The sequence below is a fragment of the Canis lupus genome, chromosome 16 (assembly GCF_011100685.1).
Source record: "Canis lupus familiaris isolate Mischka breed German Shepherd chromosome 16, alternate assembly UU_Cfam_GSD_1.0, whole genome shotgun sequence".
Classification (NCBI taxonomy): Eukaryota; Metazoa; Chordata; class Mammalia; order Carnivora; family Canidae; genus Canis; species Canis lupus.
Window position 1 is genome coordinate 25477517 of NC_049237.1, and position 20578 is coordinate 25498094.

At 38.5% G+C, this 20578-nt stretch overlaps 1 protein-coding gene across 9 annotated transcripts in view; it reads left to right on the top strand.

Moving 5' to 3' along the window:
• The window catches only part of ZMAT4 (zinc finger matrin-type 4), a 337657-nt gene that overhangs the window by 188472 nt on the left and 128607 nt on the right, over positions 1–20578 (top strand). The gene's annotated exons all lie outside the window — the stretch shown is intronic.

The following is a 20578-nucleotide window of genomic DNA, read 5'->3' on the forward strand; positions in this document are numbered from 1 at the left end:
TTATGTCCCGAACAGGACTCGGTGCGCTACTGAGCTGAGCCTCTGGTCGACTGCCGTTGACGGCAAGGCCAGCGCCTTCTCCCAGGTGCGGGAGCCTGCTCGAGTTAGCTCTTCCCAACCTCCCACCCTGTGTCCTCTCTCTGCCCCCCGCAGGTTGTCCGGTGCTCTGCCGGGTGGGCCTCCTGTCCGTCGCCAGCTGTGCCTCCCTGCCACTGCCCCTGCCCCGGAGGCCGCCCCGTCTTCCTGCTGCGGCTCTCCGTAGCCTCTTTCCCAAGCACGATGCAGGCCCCGCGAGCCTCCAGAGTGTGCCACGGCTGCCGGACCTCCCCAGGCCTGGGGTGCGGCCGTCCCTTTACTAGCAGACGGCTTCGCTTGCCTCCGCCTCCTTTGCCCAATCTGTACAGTGGGTATAATACCGGGACTTCTAACGAGGGTTTTCCGTGATGATTAGATGAACTGTTTAATCAACGCAAAATGCTTATCATTAAGCGCTCAATAAATCTTAGCTCTGTCCCCTCAGGAAACGCAGCTATTTATATGAACGCTGTGCCATAGAATTTTGCACTTAAAATATCTTATTGTCTGTTGTCTAAGTCTGCTTCCCTTTGGTGAGCTTGCCTCACCCACCGGCCCTTAAGCACTCTTCACAGAGGAACCACGTCCCCACGCTCATTCCGAATTCCGCCACGTTCCATACACAGGCTTGCCTGCCTTGTTTTCTCTATGACAGAAAGTGACGGGAAAATGTAACTGGTGTTCAGTCCCTCCCTGAGGACAAGTACAAGCCTAGAAGTATGGGCTGGGGTGCGGGGTGGGGGGGGAGAAGAATCAAAACAGCCACAGGAATCTGCCAAAACAAAACCTTAATCCAGGGTGATGGGGAGAGGGGGAAAGCGAAGAGAAAGAAGCAGGAGACCAGATTTGAACAGAGGTTAAGTTGGAAGATGAGAGAAACAGCCTGAATGTTCAAAAGGCTGGTCCCTGGGGGTTTTGGGTGTGTGCTGGGCAGGGAGCTATTAGTAAAGTAGTGGACTCCACTGTCCAGGGTGTGGACTAGCTGATACCAGCAATCTTAAGAGGAAGAACAGTCAGTGCAGAGGCTGGGATGGGGGCAGACATGAGCCAGGAGCCTGGAGCCGGGAAGATCTCAGGTAAGAATCCAGAGATGGGGAGGGAAGCTGAGTTGGGAATCCAAGGGCCGTCAGGTATGTCAGATGGGAGCAGAACAGAGCAAAGTCAGGGCTGAGTGGTTCTGCCAAATGCACTATTGTCTGTGGCTTCAATTGCCCCCACCTCACGGAAGGCAGTGTGGCTTCTAACACTGAGCTCAAGTGATGCTTGACGGTTTGACGCTGTTGCCTCTAGGAGTGGTTGCAGGATGTGGCTGCAGCTGCCTCTAAAGGGAGCTTTCCAATGAGTGGAGGCTCAGCCAGCTCCAGTCCCTCCAGGCTTTCTGGCCATCGATAGTCACACTGCATCGACCATGAGGCCTTCTGTGGGTGACTGACTCACCCAGCAAAACTGGCATTGTCAGCAGAAAATGTTCACTCTAGGTAATAAGAGCCATTTCTTCATCATAGTTGAAATTCCCTCATCTGGCTTCTGCCATAAAAGAATTCCAAACATGGAAGTTTTATTTCACTATTTTCTTAGCTTAATTCCTCTCAATAAATATCCCTCATCCTGGAAACACAAAGGTGAATAAGACACCTCTTGCCCTCTGGAGGCTCCCTATGGAGTAGGAGGCTACATGGACACTGGAATACAATAAACAACACCCCCCGTGAAGGTCTTTAAATACAATAGGATATTGAAGAGTGGTTAAAGTAATTGCGGTGGAACTGTTCTGACAAGAATTTAGGAGGAGAGCCATTTAAGTCAGATCTTACTAACCTAACCAATGAGGATTGTTAGGGAAGGGTCTCAGTTTCTTAAAAGAATCCTTAATCTAGACATGGTTTCTCATCTCCACAGTCTCGACCTTCTGTGTTGGGGCAGGGACTGTTCTGTGCACCACCTGATGTTTAGCAGCGTCACTGGCCTCTACCCACTAGATTCCAGAAGAACCCCACTAGTTGTGACAATAAAAATATGTCTCTAGACATAGTCAAATGCTTCCTAGGTGACAAATCCGACTCCAGGGAAGAACTGCTGATCTAAATCAGGAATTAGCAAATTTAGACCTGAGGACCAAATCTGACCTGCTGCCTAATGTATTACATGCAAGCCAGAAATGGTTTTTACATTTGCAGATGGTTTTAAAACAACTGAAAGAATATTTTGTGACACAGGGAAAATAAATAAGATTCCTATTTTAGTGTCCATAAATAAAGTTTTATTGGAACACAACCACACACATTCATGAATGTTCGGTCAAGATGGATTTTGGGCTACAGTGGCAGAGCTGAATAGATGTGACAGGAACCATATGTTCCAAAAAGCCTAAAATATTTGCTACGTGATCCTTTACATGAAAGATTTGCTGCTGACCTCTGATCCTGATAATGAGTGATCTCGAGGAATAGGCAGTGTGGGGAGAATGGTGCTGGCATGGGTTTGTATATAAAATGCAAGCATTTTCCTGGGCGGTACCTACCCTTCAGGAGCGGGGGAGGCACCAAGACAGGGATCAGCAGATAGATGTAACTGAGGGCAGAGGCAAGTTTGAGACATGCACCTTGGGGACGTACCCCAAGAATTGAGAATGAGGGGAACCCTTCCTCGTTAAGAGCAAGAAAGTTCTCCAGAAAAGCTGTAAGACTTGAGTGATAGCCAATGTCTCCACCAGGTCTAAAATCTTAAGACGTTTGTGAAGAATAAACAGATGAGTATTACCTGGATTTTGCCAAAACCTTAGTATGTTTATAACTCCTGATTTTTAATTCCTAGTTGAACTCTATTATCCTACGTGTATTAGTTTTCCAGGGCTGCTGCAACAAATTACCATAAACTGGGTGGTTTAAAATAACAGAAACTTATTCTCTCACAGTTCTGGGGGGTTAAAGATTGAGATCAAGATGTGGGCAGGGCCATGTTCTCTCTGAAGGCCCTAGGAAAGAATCCTCCCTCGCTTCCTCCTGCCTCTGGGGGCTGCTGGCTTCCCTTGGCATTCTAACTTTATCGCTCCAGTCTCTGTTTCCATTGCTACATTCCCATCTTCCCTGTGTGTCTCTATGTCCTTCCTCTTCATGTGAAGACACCAGTTACTAGATTTGAGGCTTACCCTCATTTAGTATGACTCCATCTCAGCTTTACAAAGATCTTGTTTCCAAAGGGGTTCACATTCTGAAATTCTTTTTTTTTTTTTTTAAATAGCATATTTTTTTTTATTGGTGTTCAATTTACTAACATACAGAATAACACCCAGTGCCCGTCACCCATTCACTCCCACCCCCCGCCCTCCTCCCCTTCTACCACCCCTAGTTCGTTTCCCAGAGTTAGCAGTCTTTACGTTCTGTCTCCCTTTCTGATATTTCCCACACATTTCTTCTCCCTTCCCTTATTTTCCCTTTCACTATTATTTACATTCCCCAAATGAATGAGAACATATAATGTTTGTCCTTCTCCGACTGACTTACTTCACTCAGCATAATACCCTCCAGTTCCATCCACGTTGAAGCAAATGGTGGGTATTTGTCATTTCTAATAGCTGAGTAATATTCCATTGTATACATAAACCACATCTTCTTTATCCATTCATCTTTCGTTGGACATTCTGAAATTCTGAGTGCATATGTATTTGGCCAACTTCTTTTAAATGATGGCACATGACAAAGGTCACGGGCCCTGATACTCTGCCTGCTAGCTAGTATTTTTCCCCTCTTTCTCATGATAAACTCATTCAAACAAGATAATTGAAATAAGAATGAGACTTTCTTACTCAAAATTCTAAAGACGACATCATTTAGCTGTGCTTTAAAAAATTTTTTGAAGAGAATATGAATTATGTAACAGAAATCTGAAGCATAGGGAAAAAAAGAAACTGAAAACTACAGGTACTCCCCATTGTCTCCCATTAAACAAAGTGAAATTTTAAGATTATCTGTAATCTAAATAGTTAGGTATTACATTTAGTATTAATAAGAAAATTAATTCGTGTTTGTGGCAGACGAGTTACTCATTCAAAATCCATTTGCTTCCTACATTCCCCAGACTTTGAATTGATTGTGTGTAGATGTAACATAGCATTACTTTAAAACCAGGCTACAAGACAGAGGAGAGCTGTTCAACTTGCATTAGACTTTGCAAGAACAAGAAAGATGTGTTTATTGTGATACTTCGGGGTTGTTTGTTATTGCAGGAGAGCCTAATCTATCCTGGTTGATTCATTGTCCCTTAAAGTTACTGTTTCACATATAAGCTTTTATGAATACATCTATCATTCTTAGCAAAAATGGATATTGAGCACTCTTTTATGTAATCCTCAGACATCATTGGCTTGACAGGAAATGGCATCAAACTTGGCAGTAACCTTTCTTTCATTTCTGACCCTTAAGAGTTGGAAGTTGCTGTAATGTGTGTATGTCTTAACAGCATTAGAAGATTGATAGCAAATACTTCTGCAGTGTGCTCCAGAGGCGTTACAGCATTATGGCTCTGTTGATGAATGCATGTAGGACACTTCCTGGCACATAGTAGGCATTTAATAAATACTTGTTGGATAAGTGAAACTTGAAAGCACTGGAGATTATAATAATGATAAGCATTTAAATATCTACAGCTTGGGGATCCCTGGGTGGCTCGGCGGTTAAGCATCTGCCTTTGGCTTAGGACGTGATCCTGGAGTCCCGGGATCTAGTCCTACTTCAGGCTCCCTACATGGAGCCTGCTTCTCCCTCCCTCTGCTTCTGTCTCTGCCTCTCTCTCTCTCTCTCTCTCTGTGCCTCTCATGAATAAATAAATAAATTCTTTAAAAATAAGTAAATAAATAAATAAATAAATAATCTACAGCTTTATTTTTGAATGAAGTTACCTTGGTTATTTAAATTTCTGTTAAATATAATGCTCAAAGGCAGTGGTTTCTCAGCTTTATAGGAAGTGTCCTGCCTATCTGCTTGCCTGATTTAAAGAAACTTTTCTCTCCTAGTAAAATAGGTGAAATACAGAGTAATGTAGGGTATAAACAAAGGCTCTAAGGTAAACTCAGTTTTACAATCTGCTTATGCCTTTGTGAACTTTTACAAGTTATTTTAATTCTTTAACCCTCCATTTCGTATTGGAAAGATAATGATAATATTTAAATTTTAGAATTATTATGCAAAAAGGAGACATGAGTAATACTTAATACAGTCCTGCCACACCAGTAAGTGTTCAATGAGCCTATTATTGTATGTAAATATCTATAGGTGGGAACACGCACAGACACATAGTCAATATTCATTATTTGCAAATTCTGTATTTGTGAATTTGAGAACTCACTAAGATTTCATTGTAACACGAAAAATCAACATTCATGGCACATTAATGGTCATGTTCAAAGTGGTAAAAAATTTGAGTTGCCCCATGTGCATATTCTCATTGGGGATGAACAAGGCGATACTCTGCCTTTTGTTTCAACTTTCATACTGCAAATATGTGTCCTTTTTGCAATCCATTTAGCGCCAGGTTTTACACATTTTTGTGGTTTTTGTTGGTGACTTTGTGATTTAAAATGTCCTCTAAGGGTAGCACTGAAGTCTTTTATTTCTAAATCCAAGAAAGCTGTGATGTGCCTATGGCAAAATGCCTGTGTTTAGGCATTTTCACTTACTTACTTACTTACTTACTTACTTACTTTATTTATTTATTTATTTTCCAAATTTTTATTTAAATTCTAGTTAGTTAATATACAGTGCAATATTGGTTTCAGGAGTAGAATTCAGTGGTTCATCACCTACATACAACACTCAGCTTAATTTAGTTTAGGCATGAGTTATATGTTGTTTACTTTGAGTTTAATGTTAATGAATCTAAAATGTATATTAAATAAGGTTTCTTTGAACAGATGCGCACATAAAACAAGATTCTATATTGATCAGTTGACCAAAATGTGACCATAGGCTCACAAGAACTAAGCCTGAATTTCCCCTAGGGAGCAATGATTTGGTATGTGCTTATTCAGTGTTCTTTGGAGACTTTGTAAGGAACACGACTGTGAATAACAGGAATTGACTATATTGAAGTTATATTCATCACACTTATAAAAAATTTTCAAAAATCACTTAAAAATAAATAAAAACATAGAATATTATAAAGATCCTAGGGTGTGGTAAAACTATAATTGAGAGGGCAGACTCTAAATTAGTAATAAAATAAATGATCATAACTGATAATGTTAAAGATATTCTCTCAGAAACATCACATTCATTTTTTCACTTGCCTTTTATAAAACCATTCTCTCCACTTCACTGATAAGGGAACTGAGATGGCAGGGTAAAGTGACCCGCCTGATGCTATGTAGTAAAAATGACATAACTGGAACTTGAATCCAGGGCCTCTGCTTGCACGTTTTGGGACCTTTCCTTCATCTCAAGGTGGTGACAAATAATGCTTCATAAAATTATCTACAGATTTTTGCTCACTTAATGAACAGCACAGATCAGACTCTAAGGCTCTCACTAGGATGATCAGAAGCAACAAAGAGATATTTATAAACTTTAAATCAAGTATTTCTCATTTGTAGGAACAGTGTGGGAAAAGGAAACCATAAGCACTGATCTCGTCCACTCTGCTTGTCTTGTGTGTGTGTTTATCATATAGTCCTCTTCTGCAGTCTTGTTGGTTCTCTTCTTTCCTTCCTTATTTGCTGCTGAAAATGAGAGAGACAGAGCTTCAGAACTTTTCCATAAATTTCTATGCCAGACACGGAATTGCTTATTTAAGTTCTCTGTTGAATGAATAAAGATCAGGGATTCTAGATCTGTTTGTAAGTTACATAAATTCAAATTTTAAATAATGTATGCAGTCCAGGTTCAATCAGCACCTCCTATTTGCATATAAGATTTCATACACTGCAGCAATTCTATCATCTGAATCAGGTTATTTGGTTTGCCAGCATAGCCTGTCTAGGTACTTGTTTTAATAGACGCAAACAATACTTTGTCAAACAGGCAAATCTTCATAGCAGTGTATTTTCTCTTAAGTTAGAAATGCTGGCATGTTCTAAGATGTCATTTCTAGATCAATGCATTTGTTCCGATGATGTCTTTGACTTTTCTAATGCCTACAAGTACAACAAGTAATAAATTCATAGAATTGCAGAGCTGGAAGGTGTTTACCAGTCATTGTTTCAACCATCTCATTTTCCCAATGAGGAAACAGGCCTAGAGAGGTAAAGCTATCTGGCTGGGATGATATAACAGTTGATGGCAAAGAGACTTCTTTTGTTTTGCAGTAATCTTTCCATGATGTCACGCTGTCAGGAGAAAACATGTGAATCAGGCTGCTGTCATTCAGCAAATAGGGTTTAAATAAATTAGCAATGTGAGGTGAGCTAACTTCTTATGGCCACTACTTTTGAACAGTGGATCACAAGAAGCTTGGAGCAATAATTAGATCAAGGCTGCTGTCTTTTTATTTTATACTTGATGACCAGCGAAACAAAGGATCAAAGATTGAATGGAATTAAAGATTTTAACAACGAGACTACTGCCTAGGTGATTTTCACAAATCCTTTAAAATAGTATAAACTCACTTTTCTTTTTTGGATGATCAAATAGTGGCATAAGATAGGTGATGATTTCAGCAGCTTTTATGATGTGGTTATACCTTTATTCCAGAAAGTGTTCTTTAACACATTTTTATGAAGACAATAAAATTGTCAGTTTCTTGTGCTTATACTGAAACTGACAATAGGAGATGTGGTCAGGGCTCGAAATCCATATACAGAATGCATTACTATTCAGAAACGACTCTGAGTGAAAGATTTTCTGGCAATAACTCTTAAATCAACTGTTAAAGATTAGAATCCTAATACCGTCTAGTCTATGAAATTGAGAAGCTACTTGTAAAGTAAGCATTCTACCTAAAATAATTGGTAGCAAATGTCCCAGATTTTATTCTCATCCTTTGAAATATCTGTATATTTTAAATGGCAGCCTCAAAGGTTCTGTGTAACAGGTTAGTTTCTTTAATAATCAGATACGATAAGTATGAATTACTGGATAGCACTTGAGTACAATAAATATCATATTCGTATTTTAGAAATCAGTATAAATTACTTCTGTCCTCTAGCCCTAAAGATGGTTTAGAAAGATAATCTTGGTCATTCTCTGGGGTACCCTCTCCCTCTTCAGGGCCACACAAGGGCCTAGAGGCATGAGGGCACCCTTGAAGAAATCTCCCAGCCTGTGAGCTCTGGGTACTTTATGGTCACCCAGAATGCTGTTATGTGCTGGTCCACAGGCTGTAGGTGAAGCCCCAGGGCTTCCTGAGAAGTGAGTCTCACTTACCTGTCTCCCTCACAGGCTGACATATTCCTTCAGGACAAGGACTTCCACTGATGGTTTCATCCCCTTTGTGCCAGGTGAGGCTGTTATAAAGAAGGCCAAGTCTCCATTATGGACATTTCTGGGGGATGTCCTGCCCCCTTAGACGTACTGCTCTTTCTTTTTTTTTTTAAAGATTTTATTTATTTTTTCATGAGAGACACAGAGAGAGAGAGGCAGAGACATAGGCAGAGGGAGAAGCAGGCTCCCGGTGAGGAGACTGATGTGGGACTTGATCCCAGGACTCCAGGATCACAACCTGAGCCAAAGGCAGATGCTCAACCACTAAGCTACCCAGGTGCCCTGACATACTGCTTTTAAGATAGCCAGGTCTCTAGCCATATTTGTAACTCTCTTTTTCCCAGCCCCTAATGAGCCAATCCCTTTCCTGATACCAGAAGGCACACCCTTCTTTGACAGTCAGATCCCTTTGCTCTTCAGATAGCCAACAGTTGATTTAAGAGTTATTGCCATTGTCATTTATTCTGTCCTGGCGGGTGGGGGTGGGGGAAAGCCAGAGTTCAAGATTAGCCCTCACTTTGGAATGCAATGGAAAACACCCTTCATTTTTATGAAGTGAGTCTATTGGAAAATAAGGCAATTAGTTAACTTCTCAATAGATTATTCTGCAATATAAATTGTTATGTAACACAGATGCCAAACCAGTTTATTTATCTGAAAGCTAGAAATGATAAACATTTGTGTTTTCTTACTTTACTCTCAGCCTTCAGAGAAGCTGTTTCTCTTGTGTAGGATTTCCTGCTAATTATCTGCTGAGCACACACTTATTGAGTCCTATGGCTGTCATTATAAATACATCTAGGTTTTCAAGAGGATTTTGACCACTTTTAGGTATGAATTGCGGCCATTCTTATTGTTGTTGATACTGGCTACAGGCATGGTCTGGGAGTTCTGAGTGCAGTCCTCAATGCTAAGAGATATGGAGGTCTCTGGAAGTGTCCTCAGTCATTTGTAAGCATGATTGTTGCTCTATACCACCTGTTGAAATTTCATAACTGAGAAGCAGGAGACCGGGGTTAAAGGTGTACTCAGGAATTCCCACTGTAATTATATCTTGATTAGTGTAAAGTGCTAGTGATTATCATCTTTATTTTGCTTTTTAGTCAACAGAGCTGATGAAATCTTAATACCTGGACCTTCATTTTCAATTAGTAAAACTCATACCAAGTGTGCTGCTGGACAGGGAAGCAAGAAGTAACTCTGGCATATATGTGAAGATTTTACTAGATCTTTCTTTACACAAAGGGGAGATCATTTTTAGTCAAAGTAAGAAAGATGTCCATACATTTTCATCAGCCTGATGATTTAATATTCAAGAGTTTTGACTGAAAAAGGTGTTGTTTCTTCCCATGCCTAGGATGGTGAATGAGTTATCCTGAGGAATTCACAGAATCCTGAGTTACCACCTTATCCACCTGTTTCCAGCAAGATTCCATTTAACTCTTGTCCCATCATCTGGCTCTCTCTTTCACTGCTGGGTATTAATAATGCTCTTATTCTACGAATTTTCCTCAGCTGCCCACCCTAGGGGCGGTAAACATGTCTTAATGTCATGCAACAGCTCCCTTAAGCTTCTTGTCTTCTAAGGGCCTACCGTTCAGGTTCAGTCTGTTTTTCCTTTTTAGCAGTTTTGGAAAAACAGCTGGCCATCAGTCTAAATTCTATAATCTTCTATGTGTCTCAAGTGTTATTAAGTAATGCTTCAGCTTCTCTTCTGGCTAATCCCAAATCCTTTAACTATTACTCAGACACCTTTCTTCCTTAAGCCACCACCTCTCTGGCAAGATCTTCCCTCTACTTCCTGACATTCTACAATCCATCCTGGATTGCTTTGAAAGAATCTTAAGATTGCTGTAGTCACTACACACTTCTGACCAGATACATGAACATTTCATGACCAGCAGGTGAGCTTTTCTGACTTCCTCTTCCCACACACTCCCTTGTCTCATGCTCATCATCTTCCCAGTCTCTTTGAGGGAAGCCCCTGCATCCATTTTTCAGAACTGATGTCAGTGTGGGACAAGGGAAAACATGAAGTAGGAATTAGGATATCTGGGTTCCGGTTTTCATTTTCTCTATGGCCAGGATGTCTGGGAACCAACTTCTCATCAGGCACAACAAAGATAATGAGGTAGAATCATTAGCCTCATTTTACTTTAGGAAATATTCTCACTATGGTTAAAGTAACCTTATCCTGAGTTATGTCTCATTTGGTATTATTTCAAAACCTTTTATTTTCTCTATATCTGTTGCCTCTTATAATTTTTTTGAGTAAATAGGCTTCTGTAGAATTAATGCAACTTAATAAAATAGTTCTGTGAATTAAAAGTATTTCCATTCCAAAAAAAAAAAAAAAAAAGTGTTTCCATTCTGGATTTCAAGCTGCACAAGGGCTGGTCTTGTGTGCTAATGTGGAACATGGTGCCAGTGCATAGAGTTGAATGAATGAAACATACAAATACAGTTGCCTCATAAGATTGAAGTAAAGTGAGGTCCATGCCAGCTGTTGTCTGATCCTTCCTAACCCTGGCTGCGCAATAGAAGCACCTGAAAAGCTTTAGAGCCTGCCATAGCTCAGCTCCACCCCCAGGGGTTCTGATTTAATTGGCCTGTGATGGGACCTAGAATCCATCAGTGTTCAGTGACTCCCAGGTGGTTATAACCCTTCCCAGGGCTGATAGCCACTGATTCTAATCCAGTGCTTTCCAAATTCAATTTGCATGCCAGTCACATGAAACTCTCCTAAATGTCAATTCTCATCTAGTGGTCTAGGGTGGACCTGAGATTTGCATCTCCATAAACTGCCAGGTTATGTTGATGCTCTTGGTCTGTGGAGCACACTTGCAGTTGCAAATTTTAAGCAACATCACCTTCATTAGCTGTTAATGGCACCCTTGTCCTAAAGATTCTTCAATAGGAATCATTTATATTCTCTCTAATGCACTCCCTTTTGGCTGTGTCTGCATGGCAACAATGGAGTATGCAATTTGTGGTCAAGCCATGGTTAAATGAATGATTATGGATGATGCATTTAAATAATTCAGGCTCTGGGATGGCCTCTATTTCCCCAGGGACTAAATTAACCTAATGATTTTCTAACATTGATTTGCAAAATCTTATCTAGCCTAAAACCTTTTCTTTATTTGCAATTGTCCTTTGCCCACCAACTTCATTGCTTAATATGAGAAGTAGTGGTATGGAGCAAAGTAGCTCCATCTGTCTTAGAAGACCTCAGGAAGTTCTAGAATTGCTTTATGGTTTTATAGACCTGACTCAGAATAGCATAGAACCTTCAGATTTAGCAGTTTCCAATTAATAAAAAGTACTTTATTTCTAGGTTAAATCCAATAGATACATGCAAAAATATGCATAGCTAATATTCAAATTCATTTAGTTTTAAATATGGAAGTAGAGGCAATTTTTGTAACCTGAAAAATGTGGTTTATTACAACAATGTGACTTTTAGGGATCTATGCTTAAGGTCACTCAGGTTGAGTGACTGGGGAAGCATGCTAGCTTAGGGTGATGTAGAGATATACATGTTCTCTTCAGGGGACAATGTCAGGACTAACTTCTCTAAAATTACTTCTAAGATTTCAGCTTCCTTCAGCTCAAAAAGGCCACCCTCTCTCTCTCTCTGTCTACCTCTGAACTTAGCCTATACTTTATATCTGCTGTGCTTCTGGAACTGGTTGCTTTTTTTGTCTTTGAATCCTGCATAAATATTCATAGGATGTAAGAAATGATCCAGGAAGCTGGCTCTCTAGTTGAATAGCTGATGCTGCTGGATAAGTAAATTATTCCCAACTGTGAGCATGGGGTATAGGTTAGGTGAAATCGGGATGGTGGTGGCAGAAGGAAAGCATAAAAGCTGATACCAGTCCTCAGGTTTCAGCTCACCAACCCTCCCCTCTCAGCCAATACTGTTTGATCTGGATAATGCCCTCCAGCTCCTCCAAGTATGGCATCTGCTGGCGTGGGCATGGGAGTCTCAGTAAATCAATGAATCCCCGCCAGGGAAATCCACTCTGCCCTCTGAGACTCTGCCTCTTGTCTAAGGTTCATGAGGAAAGGCTTTTACAGCAGCACCCAATTAGCAGACCATTGATACTTGCTCAAGCAATAAGTAAATATAGTAGGGTGATGTCATAACTCTTAGTGTCCCAACAACTTAATAAATATTTATGTCCTAATAAATCAGCCAGCATATATTGAAGGAAAAGTTGACATTTGTATTTCATCCTTGAATAACCACACTTACTAATGGATGCATTTGCCTATTGGACACTGTATAACTTCTCAAATCTTTGGATTAGATTGGACATTGTCACCTTTGTGTCCTGTTCCTCATTGGTTGGCTAGATGGATTAGAGGTAGGCAGCAGCCTCCAAAAATCCAGGTTCACAGGAATATGAACTCATTCAAAGGACTGTAGCATCTAATGTTGAAATCATGAACTTCATTAAGATAGTGGTTCCTATGGTATTAAATGGATGTCTCTATGGTTTTCTCACAATTTTAAATAATCTTATGGATCCCCTGCATCATCCTCTGGTACCTCTGCACAGAGTTTGGGAACTATGGCCTTAACCAAAGATTCTGAGTTTGAATTCAGAGGGAGCAAAACACCTTAACTGAATCATGTTTGAAGACCAAACACCATGAAAGCATTATACCCATAATGAAACAGGTGTTTTTAAGATCAGTCTGTACAGAGAGGATGTTCTCCTACTAGCAGAATTTCCTAAACTAAAATCCCTTCTCTTACACAGATAGCTTTATAGAGCATAAACTGTTCCCCTCATTCAACAAGAGTTTATTTAACACATACTGTGTGCCAGGGCTGGTTCTTTAGACCTAGGATATATCAGTGGACAAAATAGTGCAAGATCCTGTCCTCATGGAACCTACATTCTACATCCTCTGTTTTCAACACCTGGAAGAATGTGGAGTGTTGCAGCCTTAGGATCCTTTTGTCAAACAACATGAGAAAATTATAAATGGACTTGCATCTTCTCTAAAGTTCTGTTTAATGGCTCATTTTCAAAGATTGGGATTTTGCAGGAAACAGGCGTACTGAAGATATTTAGAACCTAATCAGTGACTGAAACTAGGGGGAATTATTCTATATTAATGAAAATCAATGATCTATGAATCTATATTAATGAAGACTGATGATATATAAATGTAGTGTGGGTGAGGAAGCAGTTCCTGTTAATAGGCTGATTATAATTAGAGTTTTGATACAAAATTGAATTGGAATGATGGTTCTGTTAAGTCATCCTCGCCTTTGTTTATTCTCAGGAAGTGTTTAATAGCATGTATTTTGGGACATGAGATATTTTGCAGTGTTCTTTAATTTCCTTCATGGCATAAAAGAAATAGCACATGGATTTTTCTGTCTTGCAGCCTTGGATAGCGGAACTCACTTCCAAACATATGAGAAGGAAGAGTGTTACTTCATTTTATCTAAATAATGAAAGTGATTTTTGGGTCTGCCATACAGTGGGAAAACAGCTTTCCTCTGTATCTTTTGGAGAGAAATAGGAGAAGCGTGGGCTTTTACATCATATTCTGACAGAGCTAGTTTTTTTCCCAACACATTTTCCCCCAAATCAACAATAAATTAATAAATAAATCACTGCAAATAAAATCTGTGATTTAATTTAAGACCTGGTTGTGGCACCACACGTCCCCTAAGCAGTGTTTTCTCCACTTTGCTCTAAAACAACTTAGCATGAAATGTGGCCTATATGTAAGTTGTAAAATAAAAATGTTTTCCCTCTGCATCAAAGAGTGTATATCCTTTAGTACTAAACAAATCACTATAATCCACAACTAAGAAATAACCATTGCTAAAAATTTGATTTATAGCTTTCTAGTCTTTATATAGTTTTAAATAGATGGGTGTATATAATTTAATAACAAGTAATTAGGTTTGCACCCTACATATAAACACATCTTTAGTTTGCATTATATTCTGAGCATTTCTCCAGGTCACTAAATATTTTTTCTAAAATGTGCTTTCCTTTGCTCCATGGTATTTCAGAGTATGGATGCCTGCAATTTATTTAATCTATCACCACATATGAACATCTAACTTGTTTTTAACCCTATAAAGTCTAACAAAATCATTCAAGATTTAAAATGTAGCTCTCATAAGCCATTTATGAAAGCATGAAAATCCACCAAATTGATATTAACTGAAATTTGTTAGTCCTTTTCTTCCTTTACTCATTAAATGTTCATAGAATATCTGCCATCTACACAAGAGGCCCTGTCCTCTGCTAGAGATATAAAAGAAATGTACATCTTGAGCCCCAACTTTGCGGTTTATATCAAGTTGAGGCATTTACTTGCAGAAGAGGCTGGAATTCTGAGCTGTCCATCCACACTGATAGCCATCTCCCCAGCCAGACACCAAGTGGCCCATTCAAATTTAACTGTCAACAGCATTTGCAAAAAAACAACAAAAAAAAAACAGAAAACAAAACAAAACAAAACAAAACCCCAAAACCCAGTGATACTTGCTAAAGGATTCCTACTGTCATTAATTTGATTTAGAGTAGGAAAAAAAAAAAAAGAGAAAAAGGAAAGGCAGTTGATTATAGGCACTGGAAATTAGAAAAATTGTTTTAGAGAAAAATGAGTATTTCCAAATAATCCCTGCTGAGAACGGATGTTGAAGCCTAGAAAATGTGTTCTGACTCTATAGTTAATCTGTTTGTTTATTTGGCCTATCACTTTCTCAGCATCATTAGAAACTAGTTGGCATTAAAATATGGCGCTGGTCTTTGAGTCAAAAGATCTGGTCATTGTCTTTGCTGCTTATTTAATTAAGGGTCCCTGTGAGAGCTGACTTATCTCCCTGAACCTCAAGCTGCTTCACTGGTCAAATAGGATTTGGGAACAACTTAAAGAAGAAAAGATATGGAAGAGACAGAATGGAGTAAACCTCACTATAGCATACAAACTGAAAGAATTAATACTATGGATAAGAATGCCTTAGATGAGAAAGCCATGGACTTTAAAAGAAGTAAATTCCTAAAACTATTTCTTTTTTTTTCCTAAAACTATTTCAATAACCCCCAAGTCTTTTGTGAGAATGGATTAATTTTTGTTACCCTAAGGCCTTGAAAGCATCCGGAATGAGTGAAAGAGGGAGAAAGAAAAGGACATGGGAGAAAGGGAGAGGAGAGATGGGGACGGGGGGGGGGGGGGGGGAGAGATAGAGAGGGAGAGAGAGAGAGAGAAAGAGAGAGAGTAGTGAATGTCAGTGAAAGCTGCATGTTTTTGGTTTGAAGGCACCCTGAGGCCATATTCCAGAGGGCAGACAGGCAGGTGAGAATACTATTGCCTGCTGACTGCGTTATTCCCTTCTCTGGCTATGGACACCCACAAGGAAAAGCTGACGAGTAAAGCTTTGAGATATATTGATAGAGCCTGTCTGGTTGGTTGAAAGAGTACTTGTTCTAGTTTCCCAAGCAGTTATTTCCAAAATTTTTACTAATCCCTTTCTTCAGTGCAATGTTAAATCAGTTCTGACCCCAGAAGCTAGGGTGACCAACTCATTGCAGTTTGCCTAGGATTTTCCCTGTTTTAGCACTGAAAGTCCTATGTCCTGAGAATATTCTCAGTGCCAGGCAAACTGGGATGGGTGGTACCAAGCCAGAAGCTTGGAGAGATGAGTTCAGATGCTGTGCTAAACCAATCAGAGGAAATGGCTTCCTGTTTGAAAGTAAAATTTCCAGAATGATGTGCATAATTTGAATTCTTTAAAATACACGGAAATAGACCACCCCAGCTAATAGACAGAAGTTTGAAATAATACTGACTTTCGGTATATCCAGTTAAATCCAAAAGATAGGGAGATTGGGGCATGTGTCTATAGTTTGCCATGTTGCCTTTCTGCAATTTAGCCTTCACCTCCCCTCACTTCCACCCAGAATCTTGCCACTGGGTTGCTAGTGTTTATATTTATATTGACTAGTACTCAAGCCCTAAATGACACAATTTAGAAAAAACAAGAAAACTCTGCACTTTATTCACTTCTAATGCAAAGAGCATCCATCCATCCATCTAGCTATTCACTCATTTAGCAAAAGGCATGAGATATATACATTATGTGAGTGCCACCATGCAACTGCTGACTCATGGGGAGTCTGGTTATACATGTTACATTACAGAGTTGAGGAAGTGTTCTGAGAGAGGCACACACCAGGTGTTCTGAAAGTATTTTTGTCCTTAGATCAACTGAGGTTATCCTACCAGGAAGAAACAAATATAGGACAGAGATGCATATTATTCTACGCTATTACTCAAGACAACTTAACCAACAGTGTATAAATAGCTATTGAGAACTTGCTTCTTGACAAATATTATACAAGATGTAAAAGCGATATTGAAAATGATTCCTATTTTCAGGTGATGATTCTTAGAAATCAACTTTTGGAGACTGACTTGTTTCAGTCGTCTCAAGCATTAGAACAACAAATTTATTTTAGTCCCTCTGAATTGGCTACAGATCCATGATCTTCTGTTCAAAATACTGGGAACTGAATGTGTTTTGAGAATCCGAAATTTTAGGGCTTTAGATTTGTAATTAAGTACATATACCATATATTATATTTCAACAGATCTAAGACACGACTCCATGTTTAGAGACATTAATAATTCTATTGCAACATGTATGTATGTTTACACTGATTATATTATACATATTATATATTTTACTTTACATTTTATTTACTTATTTTTATTTATTTATAAACTTATATATACACTTATATAAATATATATGTAAAACACTTATATAAGTTATATATATATATAAAGACTATACATAGCCTCTTCTGAATTCAGGTCCAGTTTTAATAAAAAATGAATCATGAAGGAAAATTGAATTGTAGATGGTTTTAATTTTTTTCTGAATTGAAACAAAGAATTATGGACAGGTATGAGAGAAGATAGCACACACCAAAATATCTAGTATTGAAGTGCAATATTATGAACTAATTTCCCTTATACATGCACACATATACTCATAGGTGTACACAACTAAGATTATAAGGCACTTTTAAGAAATGTCAAATGAATTGTTCAGTTAGTAAATGTTTTGAATTTAGAGGTGAGAGAACTATTTCTTGTTTTGGTTGTCAAGGTCTCACAGAGCAAATGGAACTGAACAACACCCCGCAGGGTAGGTGTTTAGCTAGGAGGAGAGGGATGGTAGATCAGGCTGGGAATGGTGCCAGTCCAAGGTAGGCAGTCCAGTGCCTCTGCAGCTCAATGTGTACATGAGTTTCTGCTTGGGACAAGGGGTCATAATTGTTATTTAACTTTTATAATATAAATTTATAACATGCTGCTATTTTATAGCAACTTTTTTATATCTTGGAGAAATGGAGAAATTGATCAGGGTTTTAAAAATGCCAAGTAATTATTATTTCCTTCTGCCTCATAGATAAAGAGGTGGCATTTCAGTTATTGTCTACAAAATAATTGGCCCTGGATGTAACATGTGACTTTCTTTAATGCAAAGATCGAGGGAGACTATTATATAGCCATTTCAGACAAAATCTGGCAATATTTGTATTAGTGCTTCTCAACACTGGCTGTACTTTGGAAACATGGATCAGGTAGTGTGGGAGGATGCACTGGAGCATCCTGACGTTTGGCTCCTACCCTGAGATTCTGATATAATTGAACAGAATTGGTCTGGGGGACAGCCTGAACATGGAGATTTTTAAAGCTCCCCCTGGGGGGAAAAAAGCTCCCCCTGAGTTTAATGTTTACCCAAGGTTGAAAACTACTAGTTTTGATGAATGAACTCTTGGTTTTAAGTTATACATAGAGGAGATAAAGTCAGTATTTAGCTAACTATTTTTGCAATTAGAATAAACACATAAAGCATGAAATTTAAATAAAAATGAACTATACATCAACTAAAATGTTTTGTCATAAATGTGTTTTCGAACCAAACAATAATCTTTGCCCTACTTTGTATTCATTTTATTAGAATAATATACTTTTGCCAAAGAACTATGGTTGTTATGATCCATGCTCACACACAGATTTAGCATTATTATCTGGAAACTGCTCTTCCCATATAACATTATTTGGTTTTATCAAAGCCATAAAAGAGAGAGCGAGAGACAGTGACAGAGGGAGCTTCTATAATTCGTTCCATCCTCACACAATGGGTTTTAAAGAGATGGTGACCCTGAATTTCAACCTTGTGGAAACCAGAGACATCAGAGATTTACCAAAGATCACACAGCTCAGTGAGTGATGGAGTACAACCCAATCTTGATTTCTGACTTTGAGTCAAGGTAGTTTCCACTCCCTCATGTTGCTGCCTTTGTTTGCCTTTAAGGAAATATAAACTGGGTTGAGACTGGTGACAGAAATAGGGGCATAAGAAAAATTAAACTTTGGAGCTGTACACTGGGTAATAGAATTATTAAGGAGAAGAAGCTGCAATACAGATGCAGCATTAACTTACAATTTCTTGTGTGAAAGATAAGATTATCTTATTTGATATTCTATTGTGCATCATTCCTGCCAGAAATGAAATGTAGACTATCAATAGGTAAAATTGACCTCAGATGTTTTTAGGGCCCAGTTTAGAGAAAAATAAGTTATGCATCAAGAGTCAACATTCATTCTGATTGCAAACATTTGATATGTTTTCGATTGTCATAAAAACAATAGATGGATATAAATCCTCAGAAATTGATAAGGTTGCAGGAAACTTTGAAAGTAAGATCTAATTTCCTTCAGAGAAGTAGATAGAAGTCCTTTTGCATACAGGTCAACTGAGTATTTGTAGCTTTTACTAGCATTTCTAAGTCATAGCAGATGATATTGGGTGGCTGCTGGGGTGGTATGGCCCACTTTTAAACTTTATTTTCACATGGTGATATATGACTGAATCTGACAATGTGGATTTTAGGAGACATACTATTTCTCTAAGTCCCTATAGAGATAATACCATTTAGTTTCATGTAAGCTAGCTAAAATCTCTCTATCTGATGAAATCTCTGGATAGAGAAGAAAAGACTTATTGAAGATATTGCCATAATACCAGTCATTTCTTGAATCAAAATGTTTTTTAGCAAGTATTTATTTGTAGATTTGTTATTTAACTTGAAAAAAAGCCCACATAAAACTGATTTGAAAATTGGGAAATTGATTGAAATTTGAGGGAACTGAGTAAGTGTTTACTTAACTTGTTGTTGAGGTTCCAGATTTCAGCTTTTCCTTGCAATAACCCTAATGTTCATGGTTTTGCCAGCTGCACTCCACATTACAGGGTAAAGACCAATAGAAGGTATTCTATATTGCATTATGACCAATGGACCATATGAGAATTTAAATTGCTTCTTCTTTTGAAAATATTTGGATTAGAACCTTTTTCCAAAATTAAATTAAATCTATATAAAGCAAAGATGACTGAGGTCTAGAAAAATATATAAATTTGCTTATTGTAAAATTGCTTATTAGAAGTGTGTAAAGAGTCTTTAGAGGTAGGTATTGTAAGGAACGTTAGCCTTGGAAATTAAGGATTTGGTTTGGAGTGCTGCCTTTACCATAACTACATTTGTCACCATCAGTGAACCATTTGGCATCTCTCAAGCCCATCATGTAAGAAATGGAACAGGAATCCAAGTCATGGTTATTATAAGGATGAAAGCAAATTGTACGTTGTATGCAGAAGAAAAAGTTATTTTTACTTTTTGTTAGTAAACTCCTTCAAGTTAGGTTCTTTTTTGTTTCTGGGCCAAAATTCACTGAAAGCTCAAAATGGAATGTGTTAAATTAATAGCAGGGGCTGTGCAATCTCAAAATAGTGATATTATGCCTTTTCAGTTTAGATAAGCAACATCAGCTCTATACTGTTTGTCATTTGGTCTTTTAAAACAATATTGTACTTACAACAACAATTTTAGCAGGTATGGGTTGAAAATAACAATCACAGTAAACAGAAGAAACTGACAACAAAATTAGCAGGATTTTGTCAACTGGTACAATCTTTGTCACTGAAAGATCTGCTTCTATCACTTAGGAAAATTCTTATTTATTGACTATTT